The following is a 14,087-nucleotide window of genomic DNA, read 5'->3' as shown; positions in this document are numbered from 1 at the left end:
TATCGTTTTCGTTCTTTTTATTATATATTCTTCCCATAGGTATTTTTTGCCTTTCCATCTAATTAGCTTTTTAATCTAAGCTCCTCTGTTCTTTTATTTTTTTAGTGCGTCCTTTTTTTTCTATTTTCTAAGTTATTGTTACCTTTGTTATTGTCACCTTGCTCACCCTTGCTAACCATCCCGTTCCTTTCCTCACCTTTCCTTACCCTTTGCCTACCGCCCCTTAGCTTTCGTCATCATTCTTCACCTCACCTCTGCAAGCCTCCCCTTATCTGTGCTTACTTTTTCTCACCACTTCCTCACCTTTTCTTACCTTTGCAAATCTCCTCGTACCTTTCCTCACTACCTCACACCTTTTCTTACCTTTGCAAATCTCCTCGTACCTTCCCTCACTACCTCACACCTTTTCTTACCTTTGCAAATCTCCTCGTACCTTTCCTCACTACCTCACACCTTTTCTTACCTTGGCAAATCTCCTCGTACCTTTCCTCACTACCTCACACCTTTTCTTACCTTTGCTAATCTCCTCGTACCTTTCCTCACTACCTCACACCTTTTCTTACTTTTGCAAATCTCCTCGTACCTGTCCTTACTATTTCACGACTTCCCTCACCTCTGCAAATTTCCGCGTACCTCTCCTCACGCTTGCTTCCTTCCCTGTACCTTTCCTTATCATTCCAAACCTTTTTTACATCCCCATTCCTTTGCTTACCATTCCACACCTTTCCCCACCTTCCCTCCTCACCTGCCTCGCCTTACTCGTAACTTCTCATTGATTACCAGCTCCTCCCGCACCCGCCGCAGCCCCGCACACCAACTGACTCAAGCGCCTGTTTTCTCGCTACCTTCCTCGCCTGTGTCTGTCATCTTGCATGCGTCGAGTTATTTATATTAGTGGCGCAGTACTTGGCTGTGACGTCTTGTTTGAGTGCGTGTGTGTGGAATGCTTTATTATATGATTACATGTGTGGGTGTTGTGAAGGGGGCGGGGGTATGATAGTGTGCGTTCTGTGTGTTTGTGTGGGTGGGTCTGTGTTTTTGTGTGTCTCTAGGTATGTAGGTATGTGGGTATATGTATAGGTATGTGTATGGATGGATGATTCAGTGTGTGTGTGCGTATTTGTGTGCGTGTTTTTTTTGTGTGTGTGTATGTGTGTTGCATATAGTGTGCAAGGTTTTCGCTCTTTTCCTTATTTATATTCTATTTTATTTGCTTGCGTGTGCTTTAGTTCTCACATTGCTGTTGTTTATTTATTTTCTTTCTCTTCCTTTGTTATTTTTCATCATGCCATAACATTCCTCTCTTGTATCTTTTTGGGAATATAAATTTGATGTACGATTTATCATTTCCTTTCATTTTTTTTCATTTTTTTATTCATGAGTTCGTTTATGATCATTCTCTGTGTTTGTCTTAGTTTTTTTTGGTGTTCCTTATCCCCTTTTTCATGATTGTAGCTTTTTGATTTTTTGTTTTATGTTTGTTCTATTTCTGGGACTTTTCGATTCCGTCCATGTATATTTTTTCGTTACTCCCACTCCCTCCCTGCTTTGTGTTCATGGCCTTAATTATTATTTTTTTCTCTTGTGTTGCAGCATCTTTCCGTTTGTTTTTTTCAGTCCATTCTCCATTTTTCTTTACATCTACATGCCAGCACTTTTCACTTACAGTTTTTTGTGTGGTTATTTTCACCTTTATATAATATTATTTTTTGGAATTATATTTTCCCTATGCACCAGCATCAATCTTAACTATTTTATGTATTCCTTTTCGCCATTTTTCTATGTGTTTTTCTACATGTCATCATCTTTCTCTTTTTTGTGTTTCTCTTCAGCCTTCCTCTTTTTTTCTTTGTAACCGATTTATTTACGTGCCAACATCCTTCTTTAGTATTTTCATGTATTTTCATCTTTCATCTTTTTGTATATATATTTTTTTGTGTAACAGCATCATTCAGGCACTTTTAGGTGTGATTTTCATTTCATCCTATAATCTTTTTTTTTCGTTTTCTTTATGACTATCTATAACTTTATTGCATGTGTTTCTTTTCCATCTCCATTGTTACTTTGTCTAACTTTTTTGTATGCGTCTTTTCTGTGTCTATCATTTTCTTTATAAGCATACTATTCAGATTTCTCTCTTCATTTCAGCTCCTCTTCTTTATTCAACCAGTTTCGTCATTTCTTTATATCTTACACTGACGCAGTGTTGGTAGCATTTCCTTTCTCTTTATTCCTCGCTTTGTATCCGATGGTGTGTTCGGCGCCTCGCTCGGCAGCACATTAAGACAGCGAAAGGAATATGCATAATCACAACGCCGCGCCCACTTTGCTCATACAAATACATATTCCAGCAGAGCATTGCCTTGTGAGGGTGCCGGGGGGCCGCGTGCAGCCCCTTGTCAGCACACACTCACACACACACACACACACACACACACACACACACACACACACACACACACACACACACACACACACACACACACACACACACACACACACACACACACACGGCCCGGTAGCTCAGTGGATAGAGCGTCTGCCTCACAAACAGAAGGACCGGGGCTCGAATCGCCGGCCGGGTTAAGATAAGTTGGGTTTATCTTCTTTCACATGTAGCCCCTGTTCACCTAGCAGTGAGTAGGTACGCGACGTAAGGCAAGGAGTTGTGACCTCGTTGTCGCGGTGTGTTGTGTGTGAGTGGTCTCAGTCCTACCCAAATATCGGTACTACGAGCTCTGTGCTCTTCCGTAGGGGAACGGCTGGCTGTCTCGAGAGAGACCCGCAGCAGACCAAGAGGTGAATTACACACACACACACACACACACACACACACACACACACACACACACACACACACACACACACACACACACACACACACACACATTCACACACTAAGAGAAAGAATCACACGACGAAGGAGTAAATCAAATTAGGATTGAAAACTTTTAGAGACGGAACAACAAGAAAAGGAAAGAAGGAAAGAACGGGAGGATTATAAGTATGAAGAAAATGATGGAAGGAAGGGAGGATACACACACACACACACACACACACACACACACACACACACACACACACACACACACACACACACATGCCTCCAGGGTGTTACTGTCACGGCCGCTGGAATATTCTCTCGGCTGTCCCGCGCCTTGACGGACGTGTGATGGAAAGGCTGAAAATTAGGATGTGATGAATGATACGTAAGGTGGAAAGGTGGGCGCGGCGACAGAACGTGTGCTGCAGGGTGTACCGTTGTAATGCAGAATGTATATAAGAGGAAGGGGAGTGGTTAATAACGGGCAATAAGATGGAAAGATAGTAGTAGTCTGGCTATATTTGTATATAACTAAGAGACGGCGGAGTGACTGATGAAGGTTAATGAGATGGCTTTATAATAGTCGATGCGGCAACAGAACACGACTTATTACTTTATCTTTACAGTGAAGGAGGCAGCTCAATGGCGAAATATATTAAACGGTAAGATTTTGACTTGTACAAATATGTGGGTTGCCATTCTATTGTTTTGTTTATCCTAAAATCAGTTATGAGTATGGTTTGACCCGCCCAAACCGAAAAAAAAAAGTAAAATACGGATGGTACAAAAAGAAGCAAAGGAGAACACGTTGCCATGCAGAGTTGAGCGCTAAGTCCTTCAACTTTTTTCTTTGCTGACAGCAAAGAATTTTAAAACTCCTCGCCGCCCAGCCTCGTCCAGACTGGCGGGACAGCTCGGCAAGGAGCCGCTGGGCGCGCGCCTGTCGCGGGGACGTTAGGGGGACTGTTAGTGTTGAGGCGTGGGAGCCGCGGCGCCGCTGGCCAAGGCGGTACCTGCCTGTTGTGATTCACCTGCCTCATATACTTGTCTTTGCTTAGCTGCCCATACCTGTCTCATTAACCTGGCCTTTCCCTTCCTACTCAGGGTGTCTCTTACCTATATTTAACTCATTAATCTGGCCTATTACCTGGCCTCTTGCCCAACGTGTCTCATTTGCCTACCCTTACCTAGCTGCCGTACCTGTCTTTCTCTTGCCTCATTACCTGCCTTTTCTAACTCCTTTACCTGTCCACGTGTGTCATTTACCTGGCCTTTTCTAACTTTCCTAATTGCGAATTACCTCCCTGGTTACCTTCTTCTCGTTTACCTTACCTCTCACTCACCTGCCTCACATACTTGCCCTTTTCTCTTCTACCTGCCTTTTCTAACTGCTTCACCTGTCCTTCCCGTCTCTTCTGTCTCACCTGCCTTTTACCTTCCCTTCTCCTGTATCCTTCGCTGTCTCATTACCTGACCTTATCTAATTGCTTTACTGGTTTCTTCATGTCTCATTTACCTGGTCTAATGTCTTGACTACCCGAAATGACTCAAAACTTACGTGGCTCACATATTCTCTCTACCGGCATTCTTTCCCTAGCCTCTCTAACTGACCCTGTCTTCTAATTACCTGTTAGAACTGAAAGTCAAACCTTCACAACTTTTATTATGCTTTAAAAATGTGAAACTAAATGTGTTCGGTAAAAGTGGAAAGTAATTAGCAAATATACATTATTAACAAATAAATCATTAAGCAGAATAGGCCGGTAACATATTTATGCAGTTAATTAAATAAATGAGTGAACTTCAATTATTCTTTGCGGGAATGGAAAAGTATATTTGTTTCATCTAAGTTAACAAGCCATTAGTCAACATACTGGTAATTAAAGAACAGGTGATGTGATTACTATAGGTGAGCACCTAATGAAGCGTGACGTTGTAAGTGCATCATTACGGCTCGTCTTAAAATGTTAAATATAATGTAAGAAAACAAGTCATTGCCAAACTGCTTTTATACTAACAATACTGTTCTTACATTCCTTCCCTTTAGTGTTTATTTCCCCTTCGTACTTTACTGTAACGCAACAGGTAAGGATGATTTTACAGGTGGCTAATTAAATTGGTTAAATTAATTGCAGCATGGAGATGGACGTTGTAATGAAATAAACTACTAAATTTGTATCGAATAAGAAATAAGTCCTAAAGCAATAAGGAATCACGGACAAAAAAAAAAGTCAAACAAGATTGGAATTACAGGATATAGAAGGTCGTAAGCAAGCAAGGTGACACAAGGCAGGTGAATAACAGACCAGGTGACCTTAAATAGGGATGCTTCTTCCTGGAAATGTATTTCGTATGACCTAAATTACATATTGGATCATTATCAGGGCAGTCAAATTAACAATGATTGCAACTGGTTCGGTGATGAGCTATTCCCAGCCCTCACTTCCTTTCCTTCCCTTTCCTCTCCCTTTCCCTCAATTTCCTTCTCTTCCCTTCCTTTTCCTTTCATTCTATTCCTTTCCTTTCTCTCCAGTTCCTTCCTTTCTCTTTCCTTCCCGTCCCTTCCTTTCGTTCGCCTTAAAGTTTGAGGAGGAATACCATCAATAAATCATAGCTCCATCAGCCTCTTCAATTAATTTGCACCTTTCTTTTTTTCGATAACTTGATTTACCTCATTTTAGTGTTGTCACATTACTACCATTTCATATTCGCCTGCGAGTATAAGGCTAAATATCATTAATGACTTCATCATCTTCATCTCTTAGATTAAACTGGGTCATTTGTTTGTCACCTTGCATTATATGACTTCGTTCTCATCACATTACCACTGATTCATATTCGCTTGGGAGTGTGAGGCTAAATTCCATCAAATACCATCCCTACTTGAATCAAATTGCGCCATTCTTTATTTGTAAATTGTATTTCACTTCGTCCTTACCACACTGTTATTACACCCTATTCGCCTTGAAGTAATAGGTTAAATATCATCAATGCATCGTCCCTTCTTTTGATTGAACTGCATCATTCGTGTTTCTCATCTTTTTTTTTTTCTTCGTTACCATAATATTTTTGCTACTTTTTGTTCGCCTTGGAGTGTGAGGGAGAACATCGTCACGGCATGAGGCCACAGCGAGGGCGAGATTAAGAACTTTGCAAGTCCTCGTACTCGGCCACTTCACCTCCTCGCGTCACAATTCTTGAGGGCGACACATTTTAACCTCATCGGGAGCGAGAACGAGAGCCCACCCGTCCTCTCCACCTCCAGTCCTCGCCCTCCACCTCGCGTCACAAACTTGAGGCCGACGCACTGCAGTCACTTCGAGAGGGAAATCAAAAGCCCACACGTCCCCATCCACCTCCTCGTCCTCTTCCTCGTAGCCTCTTCTCCGCGGCACTGGCTTAAAAGTGCAACACGCTGAGGACGCACCAAAAGGGAAGACCGACACGCCAGCCCTGCCAAGCCTCGCCCTCTTACGCCGCGCGGTGAGGGTGAGGGTCAGGATAACTTAATGCAGACCTCACTCGCGTCGGTCGTCACTGTTCTGTCAGCAGGCAAATCAAGGACGCAAGGAGCGTGTGCACCCATCAGACACTCGGGGCCCGCCATTACCCCGCCCGACTCTGGGACTTGCATCACGGCGAGGGCCACTCAGCGCCGCCTCAAGGGCCTGGCGAGCCGTCGCGATGCCGGAGTGTGTCTGGGAACGGCCTGTGGAGAGTGGAGAACGGCTTGTGGGAGGGTGGAGTAGGGGAGTTAGAGGGGAATGGGGGGATGTTTGGGTGTTTGGGTGGGTGGGTGGTATTTGGAGGGGTCAAGGATGTTTGGGGGATGGATGTGATGGTGGTGGTGGTGGTGATGGTGGTGGTGGTGGTGGTGGTGTGTGTGTGTGTGTGTGTGTTCGGATCAGCTCATAAGGGTTTGGGTGCAGCTTGAGACATTAAGGTGACAGCAAGACTCCTCTAGACTTTGGACGTAAAAACTAAAGACTGCGAGCGCGATTTTTTTTTTTTTTTTTTTTTTGTGTGTGTGTACTCTACATGAGCTCATAAAAGAACACAAACCATGAACACCGGGAAAGCAACAGTTACCACCGGGACGAAGCGAATTTACAAATTGGAGACGCGGGAGCTCGTTTTTCGGCTCGACAAATGGCGGCAAACACATGAAACATTTACCAACTTACAACGAGTTTGGGGAAAGAACAAGGCGGACCAGCCAGTGGGGAGGTAGGGGGGGAAGTACCTTTCATTCGTCCAACTCGTGTAGTAAAGATTTAAGAACATGTATTTGAGAGACAAGAGTTTGAGTTTTAGAACAAAACGAGATGCTTTTGCTCAGACCAACTCGCGTGATGATTTATGAACATCCCTTGAGGAACTTCGGAGGATAAGAGGGGGCAAGGGTGGGCACATAGGGTGGGCGAGTTTGGATATGTAGGGTGGCACGGGAGGGTAATGATGGGTACATAGGGTGGGCAAGGGTGGGTAGACAGGCTATGGAAGGGTGTGCGAGGGTGGGTACAAGGACTGGGCATGTGGGGGTCATAGGTAGGCAATGGTGGATAAGGAAAGAACAGAGTGGGCATTGAAAGTTAAGCAGGGTGGGCAGGGTAGGCTATGGTGGGCAAGGATGGGGAAAGGAGGGCGGTAACTTCCGTCCTGCATCAAGTCATAAATCTGAGCTTTGGGTTAAAGAGGAGGAGGTTCAAGCGATTCAAGTGTTGCCACTGGATTAGACTAGAGTCCCTTGATAGAGAGAGTACCGACAACCTAAGATTTGGACGGCATTATTGGCCCTGGTATTCGCCGCGCTTTTCAAACGCCCGCACAAGCGCTCTTGTATTTCTGTTTCACAGCCATACAGGTCGTTCACTGAAACTGAGCACACTTGTTTCAGACCTGCACACCCTCCGCTAACAGCCAGCAGGGAGCCAGCAGCCAACGAGCTCTGGGAAAATAAAAAAAGAGACAGTTTGTGTCTACATCAACAGGGATCGCCAACCCACCTGTACGCCCTTATACTCTACCATAATTTGGTCACCAGCCGTTGTAATGTGCCGTAAGAAGGTGACAGGAGATCATTATTAGCCGTACGATCAGCCACCATGAGTAACCCATCCAGGTGTCCTGGGGAAAGCCAGCATAACCTCTTATGTATTGTAAGACCCAGACACCACCTTCACCCACTATCACCACCACCACCACCACCACGATTTTCAACGCATTAACATTCAGTCTTCACTTCCTGTGCCTGCCAACTGTTTAATTGTCCGAAAACATCACCTGGCGCCGGGACGAGAACTGTGGCCGTGTTGGCTTTAAGAGGGATAGTTAAGTAGAAGGAAGAGGAGGAGGACGAGGAGGAGCAGGAGTATACCCATAAACAATTCTGCCTTAGCAACGGGAACAGAGGAACACAAAGAGGCGGTGAAACATTAAGGGAACATCACCACTTTATTCCCACCCAAAGTGTTGCGTTGGTGTGTTGCGACTCGTGTGTTGCGGTGAAGTCACTAACCACTGACACCACCACTAACACTTCTCCTTTGGCTGATACTTTCTTCCTCTTTTTTAATCCAACCTTGTTTTCTCTCCCTTCCTCTCTCCTTCCCTTACTCTTATCATCTTTCCTCCTCTTTCTTCCTCTTATCCTCCACTGTATGTCCTGCCTTACCTCTCCCTTTCCCTCTCCGCTTTCCTCCTCTCTTCCCCTCTCCTCTCTTACCTCCTCTCTTGCTTCCCTCTATCCTTGACTGGAAAGGTGACAAACAGGTGTTATGGAGAGGGAGGAGGGGGAGGGTGTCGTCTGGATGCTTTACCAACACTAGAAGGGTCTTTATACTGTCAGGACAAAAGAGGTGTTATGATAGCAGTAACACTCGCTTTTAGACGCTAACACCGCTGAAATGTTACCGCTGCCACCACTGCCACCACCAGGGTCTCTCATCACTATCATCACTAACCTCATCTTCATCACCAATAACCTTCAAACCGTCACTATCACAACATACATACTATCACACACCATCGTATATTTAAATCTCCTTCGTCATTTTTTTATCCGCAAGTCACACACACTGGTTGGAAGAAAAAGGAATAGGAAAGTGGAAGGAGCAGGAGGAGAAGGGAAGGAGGAGTATGAAGGGGAGAAGAATGAGGGTGAAAGGAGGAGGAGAAGGGAAGGAGAGTGCGACGAGGAGGAGGAAGAGGAGGAGGAGGAGGAGGGAAGGAACACACTCGCACGCACGCCGTCACCTCTCGTATTGCGCTGCAAGCGCCATCATACATTTTCCTCGCCAACTCTTGTCACGGACTTGGCCTTTCTCTCCTCGCACCGCCTCGCGTCCGCTCCAGGCCCGCCGAAGTGCCTCTCCCGCGGCCCAACGAGCCCGTCCATCGCCGCCAAGGTTATCGCCGCCACGGCCTCCCTCACGCCCGTCCCCGAAGAAAACGAGGTGCGCCAGGTTTCCCTCACGCTGGTTTGTCAAGGTCACACTCAGCCAAGCGAACGCAGTCTCCAGTGTTTAAACTTGTCAAGGGAAAGAAAACGACACACGAAGTTATTTTCCTTCACTCATAGTAGTTTAATGTTGTGGTTCATAACCGTCACGTTGGTTTAAGATGTCAAGGTCATACATAAGCGACCTCAGCCTCCCATAAGCTTGTCGGGGGAATGAAAACGACACCACGTTCTTTTTCTCCACTCATTGGTTTTAAGTTAATTGCTCATAATTCTTACGTTGTTTTAAGAAGTCAAGGTCACACTCACATCCAAACAACCTCAACTCCACTTAGGCTGGTCGGGAGAAGACAATGTCACACCAAGTTAGTTTCCTTTACTTTCTTTCTCAGTCTGGTTTTAATGAAGTAAGTGTTGTTTGTTTAGGAAGTCAAGGTCACTCTCAGCCAAGCGGCCTCAGCCTCCCCTCAAGCTTGTCGGGGAAAGAAAGCGACACACCAAGTTATTTTCCTTTACTCTCACAAGTTTAATAATGAGGAGTTAGTGGCTCATAATCGTCACGTTTGTTGGAGACGTCAAGGTCAGACTCAAACATCCAAGCAACCTCAGACTTGTCGGAGGAAGAAAATGTCACACCAAGTTCGTTTCCTTCACTCACTTTTGAAGAGGTCAGTGTCTCGTAACTTTAAAAGTCCTCAGTCTTTCTCTTTGCTCTACATTTTTGACTGTCCGTTGAAACCATGAAAGAAAGGAATCAAACAGAACGAAAAGAAGGGGAAGGGAAGTTTTTTTTTTTAATATTATGAAGGAAGGGAAGGGAAAAAAGGGGATGAGAAGGGAAGGAATGTAAATTGACGGAAGGATTGTGACAGGAAGGAGTGGGAAGGGGACGGGGAAGGAAACGAGGAATAGTGGAGAAGGAAATCGAAGTAGTGGGAAGGGGATGAGGGAGGGAAGGAGGGAATAAAAAGAAATAGTTTGATGTCCGACCTCGTACAGTGATCTTGGCGATTGTCTCTGCTCGTCTCAACATAATTCGCTTTGTGACGTCTTTTCCTCAGTCAGGGTAACTTACTGATCATCCATGTATTGGCTTACAATGACGCGCAGTACTGTTTTGAAGAAGAAAAAAACATGTGGGGTCGTGGTGCTCGAGCAGCCCCGCGCGTCGCTCAGGGATCCGGAAAGGTTCGAAGTGACTCGCCAGGTGATGTTCACTCTCACGGCAGACTGAATTATGTAATTTATTTATTTTCTTTAAATTTAAGATACGTTCCGACTCCCTGGGGCAGGTGTGTGTACAGTGGTGGGTTTTATGACTTAGTGATTGGTAACAATAGTTGGTAGAGCCTCACGCCTCGCAGTAACATCTGTTCAGCAGGTAACCACTCAGCCTAGCCTCGCCCCGCCGCCCGCCACGCAGCCGTCGCGTCTGCGCACACCGTCACGGCGACGTTGAACTGTCTCGCTGATTTGCTCAATACTCTGCCTCTAATAACAATCCCATCATCTTTTCTCATTCATACTTTTATTCAATGTTAGATAATGTCTCTTCTTATACCAGTTTTATTATGTTTATCCATTTAGCGGGAAGGGAGAGGTGGCATTTGCTTAGTCAAGTTAACCAGATAACGCGACCGTTTTCTATCACTATATAAGCATCACGTCACCCCGCCTCGTTGAATCCCCTCCGCTCTCCACTGTCTCCACTCTCCAGTAACCAGTCAATCAGTCAAGTGTGTGCGTGTGTCTGTGTGTCCGTGTTTGTCTGCGGCGAGTAATTTGCGGCAAGGATGGAGCGGCGAGTGTCGGGCGTGAGGTAAGCCAGCCAATTAAGTGTCGTGACAGCCATCAGCGTCACGAGCTGCTTGGCGGCGTGTAATTTGTGGAGCCAAGCGATGAAGTGTTCGGGGAAGTACCGCCAGGCTGAAGGGTCGCCGGGACACTGTGTAGCCCGTGTGTCAGGGTCCGCCTCCCTTGTGGGTGACAGATACATACGATTAAGATGAGCAAGGGGCGATTGGTATCAAGTCATCATATTAATTAATTACAAACATTAAGATTCCATTAAGTGTGTTTAGTGTCAGGCGCTCCACTCTGCACCGGTAAGGCTTTGGAGTCATCGTTATTTACCGTTTAAAAGCTACATACGTTTACGATTATGCAAAGGCGGAGGATATGAAGGAAGAAACATTGAAATAAAGGTACAGTATAATGAATTATGTTGTCATCACATAAACATTGATGATGATATCGTATAAAATAAGGTGTATAGTGATAAGGTGTCAACTTGTACAAAATAAGGTATAGTATAGTAATTCACGTGTCATCATTTAAAAAAGAAAAGGAGTAAAGTGCGTAACGGTAATTTGTAAACTATCCCAACAAATAACAAGTTCTTCTATACGACCTGAAGCATCTCGAGACGCCTCGCAAACCTGAACTGATTCGTTTTGAGGCACCGTCACCTGGTTTTGCGATATGCAGCTTTTTTATACGTTTGTTACATTATAAAGAAAATATGCCAAGAAAAAGTTTGAAGCGAAGTCTGTTCATTTCATGGAAGGCGACAAGCACTTCAGAGGCTGTCGTTGGTTTGGTCTCGCCTCGACGCCTCGTGGTGAGGGAGTGTGTGTAACACGGCCGCGAGTCATCGTTACGTTAACTTGAAACACTGTGGCCGTTACAATATTTAGGAAATCTTGATATATTTGTTTCTGAAGAAAAATAAAACTAATTAGATAACCTTTTAAGGGAACATCAGCCATGTCAGTCTTCCTGCCACGCACCAAAGAGACACCTTCGTGAACCCCTGGACGCCTCGGCACAAAGGCGAGACGCACACACATTAAGGTTAACTTACTCATCTCTGCAACGTTTTGTCACACCAGTCAGTCTGAACCTCGCTGGAACATTTTAGGTAAACTCTGGACGCCTTGATCCGAAGATACTCTATGTCAGTCTACATTTAATCCCCAAAAGTGCCTCAAATAACCTTTCAGAGTTAATCTTACTTAACACAACAGCTAATACATTATGAAACGTCTTCATCCGAAGACCAAGTATGTCAGTCTACGTTTAAATATTAAAATACCTTAGATAGCCCTTTTAAAGTAAGTCATACCAGTGAGTAACACTAACGGACTTTTTGTTTCCTTTTCTTTTTACTCTTGAGCTGCCTTCTTTCCCTTAAAGAAAAAGTAGCAAAAAGAAAAAAAAATCCCAGGACGTCTTGACCTGGACACGCACGGACGCGGAGCCCAAATACAGTTCATCTTGAAACAAACACAGCGTCCAGGCCTTCAGTGGCCCGGGGAGCGAGCGAGGGAGAAACAGATTAAGGCGGGATACCGAAGAGTCGTGTCGCGCATTGGTCACCGCTGGGCTGACAGGCGGCGGCGGAGTAGAAGGAAGGAACATTCGGCTAATCAAAGCCTGGCCGCGGCCTGCCATGCCTCGCGACGGCTGACTTGCCCGGGAAAGTTAGTCACCGCCGCGCTGAAACACTCCATCAAAGGATGGCATCCTGCCCTGCCTACCGCGCCTCCTCCGCCCCCTCCTCCATCTATTCCCCATGCTATTCCTTCTCCCTCTCCTCCTCTTCCTACTATAATGCTACTTCTCTTCCTCCTCCTGTTCTTATCCTTCTTTCTTCTCCTCTATCCCCCTATCATGTTACTGCTTCTGTTCCTCCCCTCCTCCTCCTCCTCCTCCTCCTCCTCCTAGTTCTCCTAGTTCACGGCCTACAGAAAGATGGAGAAGCAAAGGGAGATAAAAGTAAATAGATAGAAAGACAGTGTGCGTGTGGGTGGGATTTGTGTGTGTGTATGTGTATGTGTGTGTGTGTGTGTGTGTGTGTGTGTGTGTGTGTGTGTGTGTGTGTGTGTGTGTGTGTGTGTGTGTGTGTGTGTGTGTGTGTGTGTGTGTGTGTGTGTGTGTGTGTGTGTGTGTGTGTGTGTGTGTGTGTGTGTGTGTGTGTGTGTGTGTGTGTGTGTGTGTGTGTGTGTTTACCGTGCTACAGAACTCTCGCATTTTTTTTCAGTTTCTTTGTTTCTAAATACACCCCGCCTCATTTTGTCCCTCCCTCCATTCCTTCTCTCTCCTCCTCCTCAACCTACTTCAGGAACAAAACACTCACTAATTGTCTCCCTCCTCCGCCTCATTCCTCCCTCCCTCCTCTCCCTCAAACCTTCTCTCCCTCACTTCCCGAAACAACAGACTCTACTCCCTCCCTCCCTCCCTCCCTCCCTCCCTCCCACTCCCTGACTTGTCTATATTCTTCTCCATCTGCAATTCATGACGAGTATTTTTTTCGCGAAATTTTAAAGTTTTCATTAATATAAGTGAACCTGCGGTGCGGTGCGATATTTTGTTTTTGTTTATTTCATTGGAGATCAGATTTACTGACAAATGCACGCGCGCGCGCACACACACACACACACACACACACACACACACACACACACACACACACACACACACACACACTAACACACACACACACACACACACACACACACGCACGCACTAACACACACACGTCCGCACACCATTCTCCCTTATGTCTCATCATCATTTGTTCTTGCTCTTCATTTTTTTTTTAAGTCTTCCTTTTCCCATTTTTACCGCACATTGTTTTTTCTTCCATTCTCTTCATTTCTTCCTTCCTCACCCTTTTCTTGGCACCCTTTCCTACTCATCCTATTTCCTTCACCCTTTTCCCCTCACTTTTCTTCACCCTTTTCCCTTCGCACTCTCCTCTTCCCCTCCTCTTTCCCTCACCCTTCTCCATCACTCTCCTCC

The sequence above is a fragment of the Eriocheir sinensis genome, chromosome 1 (genome assembly GCF_024679095.1).
Source record: "Eriocheir sinensis breed Jianghai 21 chromosome 1, ASM2467909v1, whole genome shotgun sequence".
Lineage (NCBI taxonomy): Eukaryota > Metazoa > Arthropoda > Malacostraca > Decapoda > Varunidae > Eriocheir > Eriocheir sinensis.
The sequence above is the reverse complement of the archived record's forward strand: the minus strand, read 5'-3'. Positions refer to the sequence as shown.